We start from the raw sequence: 21449 nt of genomic DNA on the forward strand, positions 1-21449 counted from the left end.
AAAAAATAAAAATAACAATTATATATCTTTATTTTTTTGATATTTATGTAACACTTAGCCCTTTATCTTCAAAGAAGAAGAGTTTTATAGATTCTGACTCGGTAAGCTGATTGGTTAGCTGCGTTTTTTAACTGCGTAGTTTCTGCAGATGTGCACGCGCCGGTGAACCTGTTAACACCGGAGGAGTTTGTGTATCTTTATTTTAGCGATATTTACATACAAAAGCTCCAAGAAAAGGTGCATAGAATATGTTATTAAATAATTTAGGCTTCAAGACATGCTGACAGGAACATTTCTGGGTCGCATAGAGGTGCAGTAAACCTCCCCTTTCGCTGTTATACATGTTTGAGTGACCTAAGTTGATGACGCAGTTCATAAACAGCTAGCTCAACTACGTTTCTGTAAAATAGTATAATGCGTTACTTTAAATTAATGCAATGAGAAAAATAGTTTGAATATGAAGGGATATACATGTTTTATGCTGCAGTGCAAAAGTTTATGCGTCACTTTACTTTTTCAGCGTCATTTTCAAGCGTGTGTGAAGATGGTTTGCAGCTAACGCCACATATGAAGAAAGAACAGGTAAGACCTGACACCTGTCCATGTCCCAAACTACAATAAGTGAATAAATACATAAAAATAAGATGAAAATTTGCACCAAAATATAGAGAAAATAGATAAAGCAGTGATATGTTATCTTAAAATGAGCAAGTAAATTTAGAGTAATGCTCATTTTTCTGTTTACATTGTGCTTTCCTCTTCTACTGAAGGACACAAACAGAAGAAAGCTCACCAACCCTACCTGGCTCCAACTCTTCATGTTTGTTTTTAATATAAAAGCTATAAATTATCTCCTCTGTCTCCTCTCAACCCTGAAATAATATTTATTTACTGAATAGTGGAGTCCTCACTAAGTGAGCTGTCAAATTTGAGCGCCACATTATAAACGTAATAACAGTTTAAGGATACAATCCATCACTGCTGTTCTGTGTCACATCAACCAGAAGAGGGAGGAGAGAGAAAAGGAGTTGATGTGTCTACGTGGGTCATCGTTTTTCAGAGCATTAGACGGCAAATAATTGGTCATTCATCAATAGCAGATAGATGAAAGCAGAAATGATTGATTGCAGTTACAACAAAAATTGGGATGAGGATGGAGATGGTGGTTAGTGGAGCAGAGAGGAGATGGGAAAGAGGGAGGAGGAAGTGAAACACAGTTACAGACACTTTAAGTTATTCACATGTGAAGATACATTTAGGAAAATGTGTTAAAAATGTTTCATTTTTTAAGCAACAGGCCCACAAATAAAAACAGTCATCAAGAGTAAAGAAATAATCTGAGTTGTTGCTTCTTGCAGGGACACCTCGTCGGAGAGGACGCGTGATTGGTGCACAAGTCTTTGCTGATGCAGGTGAGCTCTCCTGTCCATGCACGAGACATATAACACAATTATTGAGCTTTCACCTTCTTCTCCTTCCCTTCTTCCCTCACTCCTTGCCTCCTCTGTCCTCGCCTGGGTGTCACCAGGACTTCCTCTGCGCTCCCCGGTCTCCTCAGCGTCTGTGACTCGTGTGATTCTGCTCACTCTCCCCTTCCTGAGTAATTGAAGTAATTTCCCACCTTGGCTATGATGAATGTGTCCCGCGCTCGCTCCGTGCCCTTCTACTTTAGCCGGCCTAATTAAAGAAAACATTCCATGATTGCCTATTTTTCCTCAAGCGTGACAACCTATTATTCTGCCCAGCACCTGATTAGAGACTTATTATGCTTAGATTTAGATTGATTTAACCGGGCAGCCTAATAAAAGACTACTTGGGCTTTGAATTGCAGGTTTTGGAGCTGGTCACGGTGTGTAATTGTTATTACTGCTTCATGATTCTGCTCCGTCGCGGTGCAGGGAGGGGACTCCTTCTCCAAATTGAATTAGAAAATTAGAAGGTCAGTGGGCGTACAACAGGTGACATTTTGGGACGATAGAGCTGTCAGGAGGAGGGACAATCGGGCGCAGATTTGTCCGGAGTGATAAATCACATCCATCAGGAGCTGCAGAAAGTGACATATTTCTATCAAAGCAAGATTAATCTCTCCATCAGACGCGGCAGCGCGCCTCATAATCGAGGATTGGATGCAAAATGGGTAAATTGACTGTTTGTGCTGAGCTGGTCTGCTCTGAGTTCATGGCGTCCCCATAAAAGAGGGACTGACACAGGAAGCAGCTGCAGGAGTTTGATTTCTGCTTTCATCCTCCAAAGGTCAGAGGTCATCAGCAGCATTTGGAGTTACACACACACGTCATGGACGTCTGTTTTAGCGCTGCTTTAACCTTAAACTCTTTGATTTGTACCTGCTGAAGCCGACGTCTTCTCCTCACGTCTCGTTAGCGTAGCTCCACTTTGTGACGCGGCTCAGCGGCGTGTTGATAAATGACACGATTAGAGGAAAAATGAACAATTTGACTCGGGCCAACGCCGTGAAAGCTCAGAGGCTTAAAGCCGCTGTCAGACGTCTGAATCAGCTCCATCGTTCATGTGTGAACTCCAGCGAGTGTGTGTGACGTGTGTTCACTGTTTAGGTTATTGGCAGTCACTCCGTCACTGTCACTGTGAGTAATGTCTGAGGACTGTACTGCACATTATAACGGCGTGATGTATGAAGAGATGAGAGACTGATGGCTGTGTGTACAGATACTGTAGGTGAATGAAGCGACGTTTCAAACACACTCTCTGATGCTCCGACTGAAGGAGATGGATGCTGCAGAAATCCAAGTCATTGATTAGTTTCAGAGACGATGTGTCATCCTGACAGGAGACACAAAACAAACCTCTGATGAAGCTAAATAATGTGCATTTTAATATTTATCGTCAGGATTTCTTTTATTTATGACACACTTTTCTAAACAGACTTCCAAAGTGCTTCAGCGGGAGTTTAAAAGCGAGATAAATAATAATAAAATGATGAGAAAGAGTTCACAAACAAGCAGAGGGATGACACACACTGAGGTAAAAACTTTTTAAAGATGTTTTTAGGAGGAATATAATAAATATTTTCTGAAATGGTCTTGAAAGTGTCTGTAAAAAATTTAATACAGTTAGATTTAGAGTCTTGTGATGATGATGATACTAATAATCATTATTCTCACAATATTTCTAATTACTGTTATCAATATTATTATAATTGTGCTAATCTTTTTAAATCATTTTTATTCATTATTATTATTATTATTATTATTATTATTATTATTATTATTATTATTATTATTATTTCTATTTTCCTTTTAACCTTATTTTTATTTTTAGCCTAATAACTGTTATTAATATTATTTTAATTACTCTGATCTTTTTTATAGTTTTTATAATTATTGTTTTTATTTTTGTTTTTATCCTTTTATCATTATTTTAATTTTTATCCAAATTACTGCTTTAATTTTATTATATTACTGAAATCATTTTTTTATCATTTTTTTATTATTATTATTTTTACATTTATCCTTTTTTACTTTAATTATTATTGTTATTATCATTATAATTATTATAATTATTTTTATTATTATTTTGTCTACCTGTGCAATCAACTTTTTGTTTACAATTTGTCTTTCACTGTTACTGTCCTGTCTTGTTGCACAATTAAAAAGATAAATAAATAAAAAAAGAAAAGAAAAATTAACTCTACATGACAAAAAATAAATAGATAAATAAATACAAACAATAAAATAAAAAATAACCTCTACATGACAAAAAAATATAAAGATAAATAAAAAGAAAATAAAAATAAAAATGAATGAAATAATAACCTCTACATAACTAAAATAAATAAATAGAAAAAAAAAGAAAAAAAAAAAGTATTTAGAGTCTTGAAGTTATTAAAGCAGGGGTCAAAGGTCAGATGTCCCTCCAGTGTTTTTAAGGCTTCAGCTGCAACCTGGAGCACAACAGTACGATAATAAAACAGAATAAAGAAGGGAGGACATTTAGAGTAAGGAGGATCGAGAGTGGAAATAAAAGAAAGGCAGAAGAGGAGGGGTAGAGGGAAACAAACAGGATGATATATAGAGAGTTTGAGGACAGATTGAAGTAAATGACGTGGGAGTAAATAAAGCAGAGAGAAAGAGAAATCATACGTGCATGATGTTTATTAAGTCGGGGATAAATGAGATGCTGCAGCAGCTGGCTGGACGATAAAGCTAAACATTAAAAATAAAGAGATGATTTCTTTAAAGGATTAATAGCACTCTGAAGTCATTGATGATCACTCACTGAAGACTTCATTATTCCAATTAATGGGCCCCTCCGCTACTTGACCCGACCGTCAGAATTAGTGGCGAGGAACCTTTAAGTCAGATGGATGAACTGCCACCGCCGCGCCGGCTAATTGGCAGCCACAATCAAGAGCGAATATGTATCAGGAGAAGAAGAAGAGCCTGAATATATTAGCAGAATAAGAGGAGAAGAAGAAAAATGAGGCTGTAAGCAACATGGCAGCACCAACTGTCTGGATGTCAGGGCGGGAAAAATGGTGATGGGGGGAAGAGATGGAGGGAAAAATGATGAAGAAATCAAAGAGAGCAGAGATAATGTTTCTGAGGAGGGGATCAGAGTTTGTGGCTTCATGTTTTACTCTTTCTGTTAAAACAGGAGGGAAACTCTGAGCATCAAAGTGACGTGACCCAGTCTCTCCACTTTAACTCTCCACTCGAGTCTCTTTAGCTTCGACGTCTCTGCCACAGCTGCTGGAATCAGAGAAACACTACACAACTCACCTGCTGCGACGGTCAGATCCCGTCTGTCTGAGGTGTAGGCGTAGAGTCGATAGGGCCGGTGTGGGTGGTGCATTCAGGGCCCTCGGGGGCCGTAGGAGCAGAGATGAACAGGGCCCAGGTGAGCTGTGCTGCGTGAAGACGCAAGCTTGAAGCAAACATAAGCGATGGCCTCTCCGTGTCCTCACATCGATTTTCTCTTTCAGGGGAGAAAAGGGATAAAAGATGGCGCCGCTCTCTTTTTTTCATGCATCAGCCAAGTCGGGCATAAAATAGTCCGTTTGGATGGGTGATCATGAACTGGCAGCAACGGGGAAGTTTAGCAGAGCTAAATGGATGCCCTGACTGCACTTTTTATCTGCTGTTACCGCCGTAATTTATGCTAATAATATCCGCAGATGAGAAACGGGGCCTCCGCGCGGGGTGTTTACATCGCCCATATGACTCTGAGAAAACAGGAGTTTAAGCGCCGCAGGGGGGAGAGTGTATCTCCCCCGCAGGCTGATTGGAAAAGGTGATTCATCCGAGGTCGTTCACAGTTTCAGCGAGCTTTAGCTTTCATTACGGGCATCGCTCGAGTGAATTCGAATGCTCAGAGGCCGTGTTTGCTGCCATGTTGTTCCTCTCTGCAGGGGCTGTCTTATATATCACGTTTTTAATATCACCAGCTTCTTTTGTGGTTGCTTCTCAGAGAATTATAAGATGCACATGTTTGCATTTTGCAAAGTTTGTGTGTTTTTCTCTGGTGCAGGTTTCTGTGCACAAACAGATCCAGATGTAACGTGCAGAATGGATGAGTCAGAGCTGGAGAGCAACATGTACGATCTTCATCTTTGAGCTGCCCACACACTATGCACCCAGCGTCCACCTGAACGTACACACCTCTCCTGTCTTTATCTATAAATAAATGCCTGAACGTCTCTGCAGCGTGTGGTGTAAAGATGTGACTCACAAAAGGCAAATTTCCCTCGCACCGTGCAGATCAAGCAATCGAGTAAAATGAGATTTTTCCAGCGTGTGTGCAGACTTTTGGCTTTGCAGAATCACTTCAGAGGCTCACAGATTTTCCCGTGACCGTTTTCATCCAAAGAGTGACTCATTTCAGCTCTTCTTCACAAACTTGGTCCCTCGTCCTCCTCTGTAACTGCTGACAGCAGACAGAGAGCTAGTTAAGATCATTTACATCCTGGCCATCAAGAGTTTGAGATGGCTCATTAGCCTCTAGCATGTAGATAAAGCTCCAAATTGACAAGTGCAAAGTATGGGCTGCTCCTTCAATTTGGGGGAGAACAGGAGGAGGAGGAGGAGGTGAGATTGATGGCGCTGTAACCTCTCGGCTGTGCAGTCGCTCCTTGAGAAGTGCTGCGGCGTCCGCGGCCTGATCCGAAGGCCAAATGTTCTCAAAGAAGCGGCTGATTAATGAACCTGCCCGGAAAGTTCACTCCTTCACTTTAATCTCTCCTCCTTTTATTTTTATTCTCCTTTTCCCAAAATGTTTAACCAAACTAATTTATTCTCATTATGCACACCGCCCACTCCTCCCCCTCCTCCTCCTCCTTGCTCTCCTTAAACCTTTCGGTGCAGATTAACGTAACAAAAAGTCTATTAATTAATGTTTTGTGGCTTTTAATTTCTGCCGAGGATGCCAGGATCTCGTTGCAGCTGCCTGTCGAGGCCCGTCGCTGCTGAACCCGTGCCAGGGAAGTGCAGATGTAATTCTGTTATCTCTCGCTTAGTCGTTTACGCAAATTAATTTGAACAATTAGCCCTCTACCGGCCCTTTCATGAATCATGCAGGAGGAGCTGCCAAAAAATTAATACTCAGATTTCCAGTTCAGAGGGAGATAGCTGCCATCTTTGGGGATGAAATGATTCACCTGCTGTGGAACGAAAGGACACAGATGAAGGGATTAAAAATCGACAACGAGATTGATTTAATTTAGAGATGAAATTCAGTCTGACAATCACCTGTAAGTTTTTTTTTTTTTAATCTTGAATTCTCTTCAGCCTAAAAGTGAGTTTAAAACTTTATTTACATTTTCAAAAATCCCTTTAAATCCTAAAACTCTTCTTTTCTAATTGAGATGCTTTTTGTCCTCTGCTGCTTCCCCTCTGACAGCCAGCAGGGGGAGTCTTCCCTCTACCTCCCATCTTCTCCTGCCTCCTTGCTCACCTCCTGTCCTGGCAGCAGTAGAAACAGGCCTGTCTTGGACTTGAGCCTCAGTGTGTGTGTGTGTGTGTGTGTGTGAGTGTGTGTGTGTGTGTGTGTGGTTAATGGCTGCCTCTCTAGCCGTCAGCCCTAACGAGCTGATTGCAAACGGAAATTGAGGCTCTGAAATGTAACTGAATAAGCAGATTCTTGCTTTCACTCAAAGGAGGAGGAGGGCGAGACGACACCCTCCTCCTCCTCCTCCTCTTCCTCCTCCTCGTCTTCATCTTCGTCTTTGAAACACCGCGACTGACCACATTCTTTAAAAAAGATCCCATTACGCTGGAAGGATCCATACCATGTGCTCAATAACGACATGTAATTTTGTGACAGTTATGTGTTCTTACGCAAATGTATGAGCCCGGCTTCCCCTCCGTAAGTGCCCGCTAACTCGATTGAGCTCGTGTATTTCTTCAGCTGTGTGTTTAATGTCCATTAAGAGTTGAGACGCTGAGGAATGGGCGGCGTCCTGCGCGTGTTTTCTTCCTGTTAGAGACTTTCTGAAGAACAATTACAGAGAAAACCTTTACCAGCAGTCACAGCGCGTCTGGGATTAACACTCAATCGCCGGCGTCTGGCTCCTTTCACCTCTGCCTGTTGACACTGTGGGAAAACCGCTGCTTAAGGTAGAAGAGAAAAGAGGTAGAGCGATTGTAACCACATCCTCCTTGTTAACACACACAGCAGCGCTCGGCCTCTTCTCATCGGCTGTAATCACCTTAATGCAGAAAGCTGATGAAGTTGCCAAGGCGCCGACTGCTCCATCGCAACCCTTTTCTCTTTTTTATACGTGTGTGTGTGTGTTTTTTTGTAATGGTGCTGTCATAACCGCTCTGCTCCGTCTGGGCCTAAGTGAATCTGAGGCGCCATCTTTTAAACGAGGCTAACAAATGAACACGTTTTCCCCCCATCAAACGGCTCGTGACAGTGATGCATGGGCTTCCAGATGAGCTCTGAAAAACTGATGGATCTGCGACGGTACAAGCGCTTAGATAAACTAATGCATGTAATTACGTTTTCCATTCCCTCTCCATTGCAAGGCATCTTATTACAATATCATTAGTTGAAATGGCCGGCAAAAAAAAATTATAGACTTTGCAAATTTCTCTCCTCTTCTCTTCCCTCTGTCTGTTTTTTTGTGCCATGTGGGGTAATTACTGGAAGTTGATTTCTTTGACTGGAATAAAAACCGATTGGATTTGTTTGCTTCTCAGAGAAGACGTGAGTGGGCGTCTCTGTGTGAGTGTTGGTGGATGTGGAAGTCACAGGAAGTGCTTCAAATCCTGCAAACAAACGCTGGCTTCACCAGTTTCCTGCTGCAAAACTTTCACGTTAGCGAGCGCGCTACTGATGTCAGATTTAGCAGAAACAAACTCTGGCTCTGACTCTTTTTGATGACAAACTTGCAGCACAACACACTGCCCTGTGCTCCAGCTGTAGCAAGGCCTGTGTGTGTGTGTGTGTGTGTGTTTGTGTGTGTGTGTCTAGCACCTTTAAGAGTGTTTATGCATGCATATTGAGCCTCTCACTCCCTGGCTCTAACAGACACTCCTCCTCTCTGTCCCTCTGTTGGAGAGGGCTCTGCAGCAGCTGTGTGTCGTGCATGTGGGGGGAATATTTTTACATCCATGTACATATGACTGTGTGCACTTGTTAGCGTCTGTATGTTTAAACATGCACATCGCTCCTCTCTGTAACGTTCTCAGTGTTGCAGCTGTGCAGAGTGTCTCCCTCCCTCCCTCCTCCCTGTGTGTGTGTGATGTCGTGGAGGAGCAAGGGCTCATGTTGGAGGCAGTAGTGGAGCTCATTAGGGAGGTACCAGGGGAGCTCTGCTGCTGCAACCCCCAGCTCCCAGCGCTCCTCTCCGGGGTCGGCCGCGCCGCCTGGCCGAGCCCTCAGCCGCAGCCCTTCATCTGCACACATCACGCTGAAGGCTGTGAGCGGCACGGCGGCAATATGCTGTCATATGCCGGGTGACGGCTGCACTTCACACCAGCGACAGATCGTCTGTTTCAGACTCTGACCAGGGTTTGTGCTGGAAGAGGAAGCTCGTTTCAGGAAAGATGTTTCAATCCTTTTTAATTTGGCTGTGTTTGGAGTTCATGCATTTTTAGCTTTTTTGCAGAAATCATAGAAAATGCACCAATGAAAACACCAGAATGACTGATTTGTGCACAAAAGGAGAAGAAAGTGATGCAGTGCAATTGCAGGAAAGATTGAGACGAGAAGTTTTGATTTCACGAAGAAGAAACACTTCCTCCTGCCCATCATCTTCGTGTTCCTGTGATGAAATGTGTTTTTATTGGCTGTGAACAAACATGACGCAGTGTGAAATGTTTGGATATTAATGAGCTGCACAAAATGAAACATGGGCCCAGTTTTCTGCTTCAGTTTGGAGGAAGGAGGAAGATTCAATCGGTTGTTTCTGCAGACGAAGCGGTCATTAAAAGTCTCACTGTAATCTAATCTAAAGAAACCATAATGCAAAACCAACCAGAAGAATAAAATAAAATTTGATCTGCAGAAGAAAAAATGAAAGATTAAAGACTCAAAGTTCTTCCAGAAATGTTCAAAAAGTGACTTCATGTTTAAAAACTTCTTCTTCTGTCTGAATATCTCTTAATCTTAAAAAAATCTTCCCAAATAAAAAAAAAAAAAAACGACCCATCCCAGACTGAAGCCGAGCTCTGCCTCCTTCTCCCTCTGTGACAAATGAGACTCTCATTGGACAATTATCGTTTTCGGGATCGCAAACGTGCGAACAGAATTTGTCACTGTCACTTTGTGTGTTTAAGGGCATATTAATCAAGTGATTAATTGCCACGTATTACCCGCCGAACGCGGCCTGTGTTCCCCCGTTCAAGAGCTGCTCTGCCTGCGAGCGTGATGCTTAATGATGACGTTTTGTTTGCAGAGGGATGAACGTGTTTGTTTAATGTTTAGCGGCAGGTCTGAGGGCATTTCTACTTCAAAAATGACATTTTTATCATTAAAGATGAAGAGGGGAATATTTAAATCATCTCAACTGAAAAAAACTTTGAATTTGCTTTTTTATTTTAGCAGCATTTCCTTCGTTTATTCTCCTGCATTTTGTCCTCTCTGAGTTTTGTTGCGGCTCAGTTTCCAGACATTTATCATCTTTTTCTTTTGCACTAACCTTATTTTCTTTTCTTTTAAAGCTGCACTCAATCAGAGGCTGTTTGTCTCTGTTTTCCTCGTGCACAGCACCAGTTGTCCGTCACAGTTCTGCCTTCTGGTTTGATGAAATCTGATCTTATGTAACTGCGAAACCGCTCCTCACGGGCTTTAGTCTTTGACTGTAAATCTTTAAAAGCAGCTCTGTCAGTCTGGCTTTGATTATCTGTTAGATATCAGCTCAAAATCTCAGAGTCTGTTTGTTAATAAATGCAACTGCAGGTCAACTGTTTTTATTTTTATTTTCTCGATCTGCATCGTGCTGGTTTTATTCATACAAAAAAAGCACATCAAGGCACTTTTTTCTGCTTATTTTTCTACATGACTTAAAATTTGATCTAATTAAGAACAAAAACAGTCACAGAATAATTAAATGCAAGCATAAAAAGTCCTCCTGAGTCATGCATCTGTGTTTTCCTCAAACCAAATCTTGTGCATTAACAGACACCTCGATGGAAGCTCCAGTACGCTGATTGAACACTAGAGGGAGCTAAGCTAATGTGAGATGTGAGCGTGTGCAGCAGCCCCCCTCCTCTTCCTCCTCTCTTCACACATATGTCAACACACACTCTTCAGTTTTTCTGCTCCAGTTCAAAAAACAATCCTAATTGGGCCTTTTTGCTCTCCTCCAACTCTGCAGGAAAAGACACGTATGTCTTCTCTCAACCTCCACTCTTAGAAGCACAATTTAGTTTTGACAAATGTGATGTTTCAGTTAAATTGTTAATGGTGCTACAGGACTCTGCAAGCCAGACATCAAAGGGCATACATTAATACATACGGCTCCTGTTATTTCTTGTTCTGTTTAGTCTCCCGGGGAGAGGAATCCTCCGTGTTAAAGTCAAAGAGATCCTCCTGTTTTCTTCTCTCCCCGCCGTTAATAAACCCTGATATTTCTTTTCCTAAAGGTAAAGCACCTCGCACGCAAATGAGCAGGAAAAATGAGGGATCTGAAAACGAGGGGGCCGAGCCGGATGATCCGCCGACGTTAAGAGGCGCGCTTTGAAGAAAATTCCATCAAAGGAAAAACAATAAGTGAAGCGGTGTGTGTGTGTGTGTGTGTGGAAAGCTGGTGTTAAATACCTCGTGTTGTTCAGAAATGCTCAAAATCTCAATTGGCTCCGTTAACTGGCATCTGGAGAACAATGAGTTGAATCTGTTAGGCTTTTATAAAAGGCTTTTAGTGTTTCCGTCGACTTCCATATGCCGCTGCCTGATTACTTTACATCTTCATATTTGTCTGCACACCTTGTCTCCTCCCTGCCGAGGCCGCAGGAGGAACGTGTTGGAGTTTGGTTTCTGGGAGGCTTATGAACCTGAACGTTGTTGATATTTTAACCTAAGACCCAAACTTTAAAATCTCAGTGTTCAAACTTCTCAGAGTGAAATCAGTCTGCGTCTCCAGCTCTGCAGAGCAAAAAAAAAAAAAGCTTCCTGCCTCTTGTTTCGCAGATGTGTGGAGGAGCTGAAGACATGTTGGTTTCTGACATTTTCCCCAACCTGCTGTGACACAAATAGACTCTCTGTCACATGATGTATAGTCAACGATACATCAGAGCGCGGGGGGAGCGCGGCTGTCGGCTGAGAGGAGCAGGAGGCTTTTATAAGGCTGACTGAGAAATTTATAGGTGTGTTATCATCTTATTCTGCAACTAAACTCTTTCCTGAAACCTTTACGGACGCAGCGTTCGCTGAACAGAAGGAAAATGATGAATATTTGAATAATGAGGGACAGGTTTGCTGTTTTCTGCAGCTCTAATACAGATTAAATGTCTTTTAAATGCACAAATAAAGACATTTCCTGTGTTGTATGCAAACAAAAACCTCAGATTGATCCACCTTTTAAGGATTCAGCTCCATATATTCATTTTGTGCACAATATTTCAATAATTAACGTAAAATCCAGGTATGCACGCATCTTTAATGCCATTCAGTGTCCTGCAAAAGCTTTAAAAGGAAAATAATAAATGCAAAGAAACTAAAATATTACAAAATCCAGTTAAAAATTGATTTATTTATTGCTAACCTGCAAGTTAGAGCTCAAACTGCATCCTAGCTTTTATTTTATGCATGCAACAAAAAATTAATGCATCCTCTTTTAGGTATTTTAACACACAAATAATGTAAAAATAAACTTAATTAATGCACAAATAATGGGTGCACCCTTCAAATGAGGAAGAAGTTGCTTTAAAAATTTGTAAAAATGTTTTATTTTTTGTTTCTGCAAGAGGAAAGTGTCATGACTTTCAATAAAAATATGACGCAGGATTTTAGGCTCACAACGAAATCACACACTGCAAAAAAACAAGTGTTTTTGTCTTAGTTTTAGTAGAAAATGTCTTTTTAGGCTTAATTTGAGCTAAATTCACCTGACTAATCCAGAAAAATGTCTGATTTCAAGTATTTTTAAGACAAAATGAGGTCTGAAGTGCTTGAAATAAGCAAAAAAAAAAATCTGCAGAGACGAAAACACTTGACAGGATTTCCGTTTTTTTCCCGTGGAGACACACATGACTGTTTTTCATGACAGATTTTTGTCAATAAAGTTTTAAATCCTAAAATTTAACACCTGTCAAAGTTGGCATCTTGTGTTTTTGACTGATGTTGTGTGTTTCTGTTTCCCAGTCCGTCTCTGCTGGATCCGCTGCCCTCTGAGCTAAAAAGGCTCATCTCTGTCATCGACATCACCTCCTCCTCTCACCGCGGGGCCAGAGCATCTCCTAACCAGGTGAGACACACACACACACACACACACACACACACACACACCTCTACATCCTCTCCATGACAGGACAGAGAGCTCTGTGTGTTCACCTCCATCGTGTTTGGCATTTTGTCGTGAAGTCTCGGACCTCACCGCAGCGCCGCGGGCTGTTCCCTGTCAGGTCTGCGGATGTTGACGGGGCCAGGTGGAGGTGGAGCTGTCAGAGCTGATCTGTCAGGCCTTCACTCAGAGGTGGAGCTGCAGTTTCAGAGCCGTTCAGCAGCTATTTGTCTCCTCTGCGCTGTCCAAACAAAGAGAGTCTCCTGAAGAGGTCATTTACTGCCGTCGAGGTGAATCACGCTCAGGAGGAAACGATGCAGGCGCTCTGCATCCTCTGAGACCTCTGAGTGACTTCCTTGAAAGCAGAAGTTGTCCCTCTTTAAACTTCTGAAACGCCGCCAGGATTGTCCCTGTTTGGTGTTTTTATTGTGCACTTAAAACGGTGGTTTGACGCTGCTTTGCACCGTCTTTAAAACATGCACTCAAGACGCCAGAGACACTCTTTGGTTGTGTTTACCAAAACCAGCTGATGTGTGTTACTTTACACTAACAGACGCGTTTGTTTTGGATGGAGGTCGTATGTTTTAATGTTTACATTGCTCTCGAAGTTGTGATTGGAGTTCGTACTTGACTTGAGAAAATAATTGGGGCAGACGGGGTGAATGTGCAGCATCTCGTGGGAATGTGAAGCTCCTCTGTTACAGCATCACTTTAAAGCAAAATAAATGTTTTACACGTGAGACATTTTGGAAAACAAATGTCTCTGCTGCGTTTTTTCCCCCAGCTGGCGTCTGTTTTGGCGACTGCTGTAACCTTTTTTAGCCCGTCTCTCCTCTCCTGCGCCTGATTTCCCCAAAGTGCCGTGTTTTATGTGCTTTTCTTTGGAACTGGTGAGGTCGAGAGGAGCAGAGACGAGCGTCCGACAGAGACGTGGGAGAATGAAATGAGGTGGCTGTTTATTCTCCCCGCTGAAGCCACATACCTTTTTAGAGTGGCTTTGGAGAGCGGCCTAAAACAACACCAGAGGCCGTGTACACAAATTACACACCGAGGATGGAGAAGCTCTCCTTCAGGATCAACATTTCTGGATCTGTTGTTGCATCCATGAGAGCTTAAACAGATAAAATGATCTCTATTTTCTCTTTTTATTTCCATTTTGGTCCCGAGTTCACTGCGAGGGCAGCTGAGATTATACAACATCACTGTACGAGCTCATGTTTCATCTTCAGAGGAAACCAGCGCTGACTATGATAGATTACAGCCAGTAAGAATTGTCCTAATTGAAATGAATATCATAATTTTTCTCTCCTGGTATTTTTCTTGTCTGCCCTCGAAAACCAGACAAATAAGAGCAGAGCCACGTCGTGTCCACGCCGCAGTAATAAAAACAGAGGTATTAGTGATAAATGCTCCACCCGAGCTGAGGGGCTGGGATCTCAGGGGGGAAATAACAGCCAGCTGAAATGATGGGGGGACCCCATCCAAGAGAAATATTTAGAAAAATTAACTCAGAGTTACAGCCTTTAAATACTTATTAACCCTTTCATTCAGGAGTTATCAAATCACATCAAAGATATTTATCTTACAAACCTGGAAACATGAAAACTAAGGGTGTTTTATTTTGATGGAGTGATTTTGTGCACAATAAGCAAGCAGCAAAATGAGCTAGGGCTACAACAAATGATTATTCCAGTAATTGATTACTCTAACGATTATATTTATGATTAATCGATTAATCGATTAATTGATTAATCGGTAAAAAAAGGATGAGAATGCATGAAAGTATATTTGCAAAATATTGTTTGCTTTATGATATGATGAAAGTGATATGAATCACTTAAAGAATCAACAGTTTGGGCAAAATGATAGAAAATATATAGCTAACGCTAATGCTAACGTTGGTTTAATGAACCCCTCATGGTTTTCAAACAGGGTGACGATTAAAATAAAAGACTTAACGAGTCCTTAAAGATAAACCATGCATTTCACAACATATGAAAGGAGTGTATGAGCTCGTTGTTCAGCTCCCGGCTCGTCATCGATTAGCCCAACATGTTTTCGTTTTAAAAAGCCATGAGAGGTAATTTTTGTCGATTAACACGCTGCGTGCGTTTACCCCTGGTCAAATACTCCCAAACTCTGGAAATTTATCTGGACAAACAGCTTCTCCTCTGCCACGCTGATCTGTTTACATGTGCAGCCCAGGTAATCTACACTCCAGTCCAGCAGGTGGCAGTAATGCACCTTTAGCTAGCTGCTAACCGCTAAATAATCCAACAAAGAGGAGCTCATAGGAGCAGGTTGTCTTTTTTTAAGGATGCATGTGTGCAATTTGTGCACAACATTTCAATAATTAATATAAAATCCAGGTATGTTTGCATCCTCAGTGCCATTCAGTGTCCTGCAAAAGCTTTAAAAGAAAAAATAATAAATGCAAAGAAACTAAAATCTCACAAATTTAGTTTAATAATTGATTTATTTATTGCTATTCTGCAAGTTAGAGCTCAAAGTGCATCCTAGCTTTTATTTTCTGCATGCAACAAAAAAATAATGCATCCTCTTTTACTTATTTTAACACAAAAATAACATAAAAAATAACTTAATTGATGCACAAATAATTGGTGCACATCCCAAACGAGGAAAAAGTTGCTTTAAAAAATTTGTAAAAATGTTTTATTTTTGTTGCTGCAAGAAGAAAATGCTGTGACTTCAAATAAAAATATGATGACTGACAATGAAATTATACGTTGCATAAAAACTGAAATCTTATCAAGTGTTTTTGTCTTATTTTCAGGAGAAAATGTCTTTTTAGACTAAATATGAGCCACATTCACCTGACGAGGTGAAATCTCCAGAAATAGGAATACATTTCTGCACAAAAATTCAATTTTTATTTAAATAAAAAGCTTGAATTGTTAGAAATTGCTTTTTTCTCCCTCAGGTGTTAGCTCCACCTTACCTGTCCTTAACTGTTTTTTTTGTCTGTTTTCTTTTTTATCTCTGCTGCAGCGCTAAAAATCGATAGTTGTTTTTCTTATTACCTTATTTACCCGTGTTACCTCAGGAACAGTGACAGTTCCTGCAGTGTTTACCCACATTAATCTGCTCTGGGAGCCCTGATCCGGCCTCCTCTTGTCCCCCCTCCTCGCCCCTCCATGTGACTGGATGCCTGGACCCTGATGGGGGCAGGAAGGGGTCAGCGTGAATCAGGAAATGGGGGTTCCTCTGCGCCAAAATGATGATGACCAGCGGCCTGGAAAGCCTGCACACATCCATCACGGCGGTCTCTATCTGTGACGGGTGTGAATCGATGTCCACAGCGTGTGAGCAGGAGTGGAGTTTGTGTTTTTGGGTGAAGTGATTTGATTTCTGTAATTACAAACTTCACATTCCCAGAGAGAAACAGAGGAGAGGAAGGAGGAGAGGAGGAGGAGGAGGAGAGGGTTGTGTTTGTGCGAGGAAAGGTGGCTCATGCTTCCTTGGAGAGATGAGACCCAATATTCCCTGTGTGTACGGCTGTGTGTGTGTGTGTGTGTGTAGGCTCAGTATTGTTTGGCAGTCAAACATGACATTAGTGGTGCTGCGGGCTTTGACACACCCCAGCTGCACTTTGTGTGAGAACGCAGGTTTGCGACTATTTTGGATTTTCCGTCCAGTCTGCGGTGAGCTGAGGCGTAATCACACAGCCGTAGCAGAGCCCTGGTTATTTATTCTCCTCCTCCACAAACACACACACACACACACACACACACACACACACTCAGGAATATTCAAAGTTAGAAGATGAAACATGGAGCTACAAGAACAACAAGAGGAAAAAAAAAAATCATGCACAAGCGCCTGAAGGCCGTGCAGAGGCGGCCACAGCTGCCGGCTGGTCGAGCAGGCTGGCTGCTCCCGGGCGGTGCAGATGTTGGGACCCTGGAGCACATTAACGCACCTCTTAACCCCCCACCCCCACCCTGATTCAGCTCCCATCATGCTCTCTGCCGTCTGGGAGAGATGCACACTTGCACACACACTCAGGAGGAGCTGATTTTTATTCATTTCACCTCTCTGATTTTCATGACGCTGCACCAGTTTGTGGTCAGATTCTCTGAGGTTTAAAGTTTGCGTGCACTTTTTCCTGCAGAGGTCACACGTCTGCACCCAGGGATGTCTGCAAAGGTCTTTGTGAAGCAGGCGACTCAGGAAAACAGCGTCTGCCCAAACGGGGCGTGATGCAGAGGCAAAGCACCAGGGCGGGCAAACAGCCATGAAATCCCTGATGCTCCCTGCCAGCGTGGAGATAGGCCCCGCCAACTGCCCAAATCCAGAGCGAGTCCTCATTCCTCCAAACCGCTAAAGCCTCTCCCAATGTCAAGTGGCATTTATTAAATACACGGAGAGGAGGATGTTTTCATGCGAGTGTCCCCGGTGATCTGTGTGGTCCAAGCCCGAGTGCCAAGCCCGTCTTTCTCCTCCGTCTTAGCCGCTTCTTCCCGCTGGTTTTGACGCCGCTCCAGGTTTGCGGTAATCCCTCTCAGGCCTGCAGCAGTCTCAGGTACACCTTGCGAGCGTACAAACGTCTGATAACGGTGGCGGACAGAGACAATAAATAAGCCATGAGAAGAAGAGGGAACACGCTTTCTACTCGGAGGACTTGAGAGGATTTGGGTGCAAATTTCTTCTCTTTCTTCGTCTTTTGTGCTCAGGCGAGGGGGGAAGAGTAGGGTGGCATCTCCCGCACCCGCCCAGTGGAATCATGGGTGGTAAATCTAGAAACACAGCAGCTCCAAATGAGCCGGGCCTCCTCAGGGGCCGCAGATTATTTCTGTTTCCTACATGTTAGCGCCCTCTGAAGTCGCCAGATCTTATGTTTCTGTTCCACCGCAATCTGCCGGCACAGACCCCGAGTCAAACGCTTATTGTTCGTTTTGGCTGCAGCTGTCCAGCAATCCCAAGAACATGGGAGTTCATATCCAAGGATAATCTGTTTTCATGTTTAATACCGTGTCTCGGGTGGGTGTGGGTTTTTTTTCTCAGAGAATAGAAGTGGTGGAAATAAAACAGGGGAAGCACCAGCGCTTAATCCTGCGGTGACCACTGGCGAGGCGCAGATGAGCGTGGACTGGAAGAGTTTTCAAACTAGCGAGGCCGTCCTTTTGTCTTTCCAGCGGAGCAGAGAGCCGAGGCGGGGCGGGGCGACATGAGAAGCTACGTTTATCAGTTCACAGTTTGAGGATATTGCAAATCAATTTATTAGATTATGAGGCCTGCTTTGAGCTCTGCTTTTCCTCCCCCTCCTTCTCCCCTCCGCCTTCAAACGTAATATTTTAAAGAAAACTCTATTTCCAGATTATAGAGCACTTTATCGCAGAACAAGGAAGTATCAATTCTGGCCCAGACGTCCTAAATCCTATTTTCCCTCTCTTTGGTTTTACAGTAACGTTGCTTCATCTCCTCAAGGACGTTGATTTAATGGAGTTTGTTCTGCTTTGGGCGACTTTAACCTCACAGACGTGGATTCCTGTAAAAACACAAACAAGTCTCCAAAAACATGAGAATATGTAAAGCTAAACTTCGTGCTGCAGAATCCTGAAATGTGCATGAAGATTTTTTGATTTCTCTTTTAGAAAGTTTTGCACCTTGGCTGCAGAAATCTCCAACAACAGATTGTGCTCTTTCTGCAAACACGTTCCTGGCGTTCCCCTCTGTCTTTCTCTTTGACATCTCGCTCAAAACAAACAGTTTGAAGACACTTGGGGAGAAGTCGACTTGGCGTGCGCTCCTCCGCTGGTGACAGTTTGTGCGGCGGCCCACATAAAGTCTAAAGTGTAATAACACGACTCTGTAATTAATCTTCCGACGAGTGATCCAATTATCCAATTGAAGCCTCAGTTTGTGAACGCCGGGCTTGTTATGTTGGAAGATAAAGCTCGGACTTCTCCAACACCAATGAGACTGTCTCTTAAAGAGCATTATCCATGTTTGGAGACGCTTTCTTAACGGGGATTTTTCTCTCTGTGCGTTTCAAAGCGGCTCCGGCGTCGCTGCTGTGGAAAAGATAATTCACAGTGGTAATCAGCGCCTCTCGTGTTGGGATGACTTAGACTAAGACCCTCGAGGGGGGAGCCCGTCTCTCTGCTGACGGATGTCCTTTTTTTGGATCAGCATCCATCTCATACTGGGATTAATGGGCGTCCAGAGGAATCTAATCTCCTCTTTTACCTGTCTTTAACATTTTTTTTTCATCTGTTTTCTTTATTATCTCTGCTGCAGCGCTAAAAATCAACTGTTATTTCTCTTATTACCTTATTTACCTGTGTAACCTCAAGAAAAGTGACAGTTCCTGAAGTGTTTACCCACATTACTCTGTGCTTTTCCTTTTTTAAATCATTAAACTCTTCATTAAACAATCAGAAATTACTTCATCTGGTTTAACTTTTGATTCAACGAAGGATTTATAAATGCAACTAAATATCTCGCTCAAGAAAAATTTGCAGGAATTTTTTTTTGGAAGATCCAAATTTATCTTCACTGGTCATTTTTGTGCATGCAAATAACAAAAAACACTAAATTTGTTCATGCACGTCTGATAAAACTTGCAGGTTTGATTGAAAGTTTGCAGAAAAATTCAAACGTTTTGCAAACAAAGCATCAAAAAACTTCTACAAGCTGCTTTTTCAAAAACTTAGCCACCTCTGAAACATGTTTTCAAAATTTATAAGATGAAACTTTCTCATTTAGAAGTCTGAGACTCCTTCAAATTGATAAAAATTGATAAAAAATAAAGCTTTACTATAATTTTCTACATGTGAAAGCGCTGTTAGAGCAAAATCTGGAGGATAAACGCTAACGCAGGACACAATCTGGCAGAAAAGTCAGATTTGGTGAAGTAAGATGATGAATTTTTAACTGTAAGTGTCTTTTGTGCTTCAGAAAGAAGTTAAAACCAAGCTCAGTGTTTTTATTTCTGCATCTCAGTCGCCTGCAAGCACAGCCTGCTGCAGGATCTGTAGTTTCCCCCTCCACAGCCGCAGAGAGTGTCTGCTGGTTTGTGTGTACCTGTCACTTTTTATCCTATTAGAGCCCAAAGACCTGCAGAAGAGAGACAGTCCCCTGCTGCTTCTGTTTATCCAAAACACTTCTGCTAATGGACTGAGACTCGAATCAAATCTGACCCCGAGAATGAGAGCGAGCATTACCAAAAACAATACCGCAATTCAGCTTTTTTTTTTTTTTCCCCTCTCGCTAATTTGCAGCACAAAGCCGCTTTCCATTTGGTGAAGTCGTTTTATTTCCAAGGAAGAAGAGGGCAAAACAAAAAGTCAAATTACACCAGATTTGAATTTTAAGGTGGATTCTTCTGATACGGACATCAGGGCGCTTGTGTTTGCTTCTTTTTCATGCATCTTCAGGTTTAATCCTTTAAAGACAGATTTATGTTTGAGTTACGATAAAATACAGTTCACTTTTTCTGGTGCTGTTTGCAAAAACTGCACCGTAGGACTCTTTTTCTGACCCTTGACCTGCTCAAAAACCTGTTCCTGCTTTTATTTTGCAGATTTGTCCACTTCTTAACTCTGTTTTTGTGATATGTCGGCTGCAAAGCTGCTGGTTTGAGAAATCCTTCATGCTCCCTCCTGCAGGAGTTACTCGTATCTTTTTCTGCTCTTAAATCTCAAACAAAGCTCCTGCAAACACCGCTCTCCCGTCCACCTTAAGGGAAAGTGCAAAGATAAAAACCAGGGGAAGAAGAAGAAGGAGGGGAAGCAGAGGAGAGTAAAATAAAAAAAGGAATCAGAGCTGTTGAAAAGGACGTTATTAGCTTGGTCGCGGTCGGAGCCCATTTGCGTCCATTTGCATCTGTGCTGAAACCTGCAGCTGAGAGCATCTCGGCGATGCGTAATGACCGGTTGTCACAACAACACGGGAGGTGGCCCCGCCGGCAAAATGACGGCCCTGTCACTCCTCCGCTGAGACGAAACGCTGGCAACCTGTAATTCCCCTCGCAGAGCCGCTTCCTTCCTGCCCGCCGCCTGGTTAAATGGCACTTTTGAAGGAAGTAAATCTACAAAGTTGTGTTTAATAACGACGCCCGAGCCAAATGTTTGACGGGGTGAGGTGTGTTTGCAGGGGGGTGTGGAGCGAGGGGCTCACGGGGTTAAGAGGGATTTGTCATTTGTTTGTGCTCGCAGGCTTTAATCTGTTCATTGAAACGGCCCATCTTTTCAGCTAGCTGCGCTCAGAGTAAATGAAACACAATTATGGCGCGCGTGGAGGCAAGGTGGGACGCCGGCGGCTCGGCGAGGAGAGGCGATGGATGCTGGATCCCTGACTGTTTCTTCACCTTTCTCCGTTACCAAAGCTCTCCTGTCGAAGGCCTTCCTCTTCCTCTCCATCGCCGCCTGCATCATGTGACGACGTCTGACATATTTCACACAGATGAGCCGCCCAGCAGGGGGCCGCAGATCTGCAGCTCGGTCGTGATCTACCGAACTCTTCCTCGCCGTTTCCCTCACTCTTTGTTTACTCTCACACTGAG

The 21449-nt window shown here is 42.7% G+C and overlaps 1 long non-coding RNA gene across 1 annotated transcript; it reads left to right on the plus strand.

Annotated features, from left to right (window-relative positions):
• The first annotated feature begins 517 nt into the window (after nucleotides 1-517).
• On the plus strand, nucleotides 518-12839 carry LOC141786218 (uncharacterized). Its single transcript, XR_012597646.1, has 3 exons — nucleotides 518-582; nucleotides 1359-1412; nucleotides 12784-12839. It is a non-coding gene; the product is annotated as an uncharacterized LOC141786218 (long non-coding RNA).
• The last annotated feature ends 8610 nt before the right edge of the window (nucleotides 12840-21449 follow it).

The sequence above is a fragment of the Halichoeres trimaculatus genome, unplaced genomic scaffold (assembly GCF_033239565.1).
Source record: "Halichoeres trimaculatus isolate MK-OKI-2021-1 unplaced genomic scaffold, fHalTri1.1 fHalTri1_scaffold_24, whole genome shotgun sequence".
Classification (NCBI taxonomy): domain Eukaryota; kingdom Metazoa; phylum Chordata; class Actinopteri; order Labriformes; family Labridae; genus Halichoeres; species Halichoeres trimaculatus.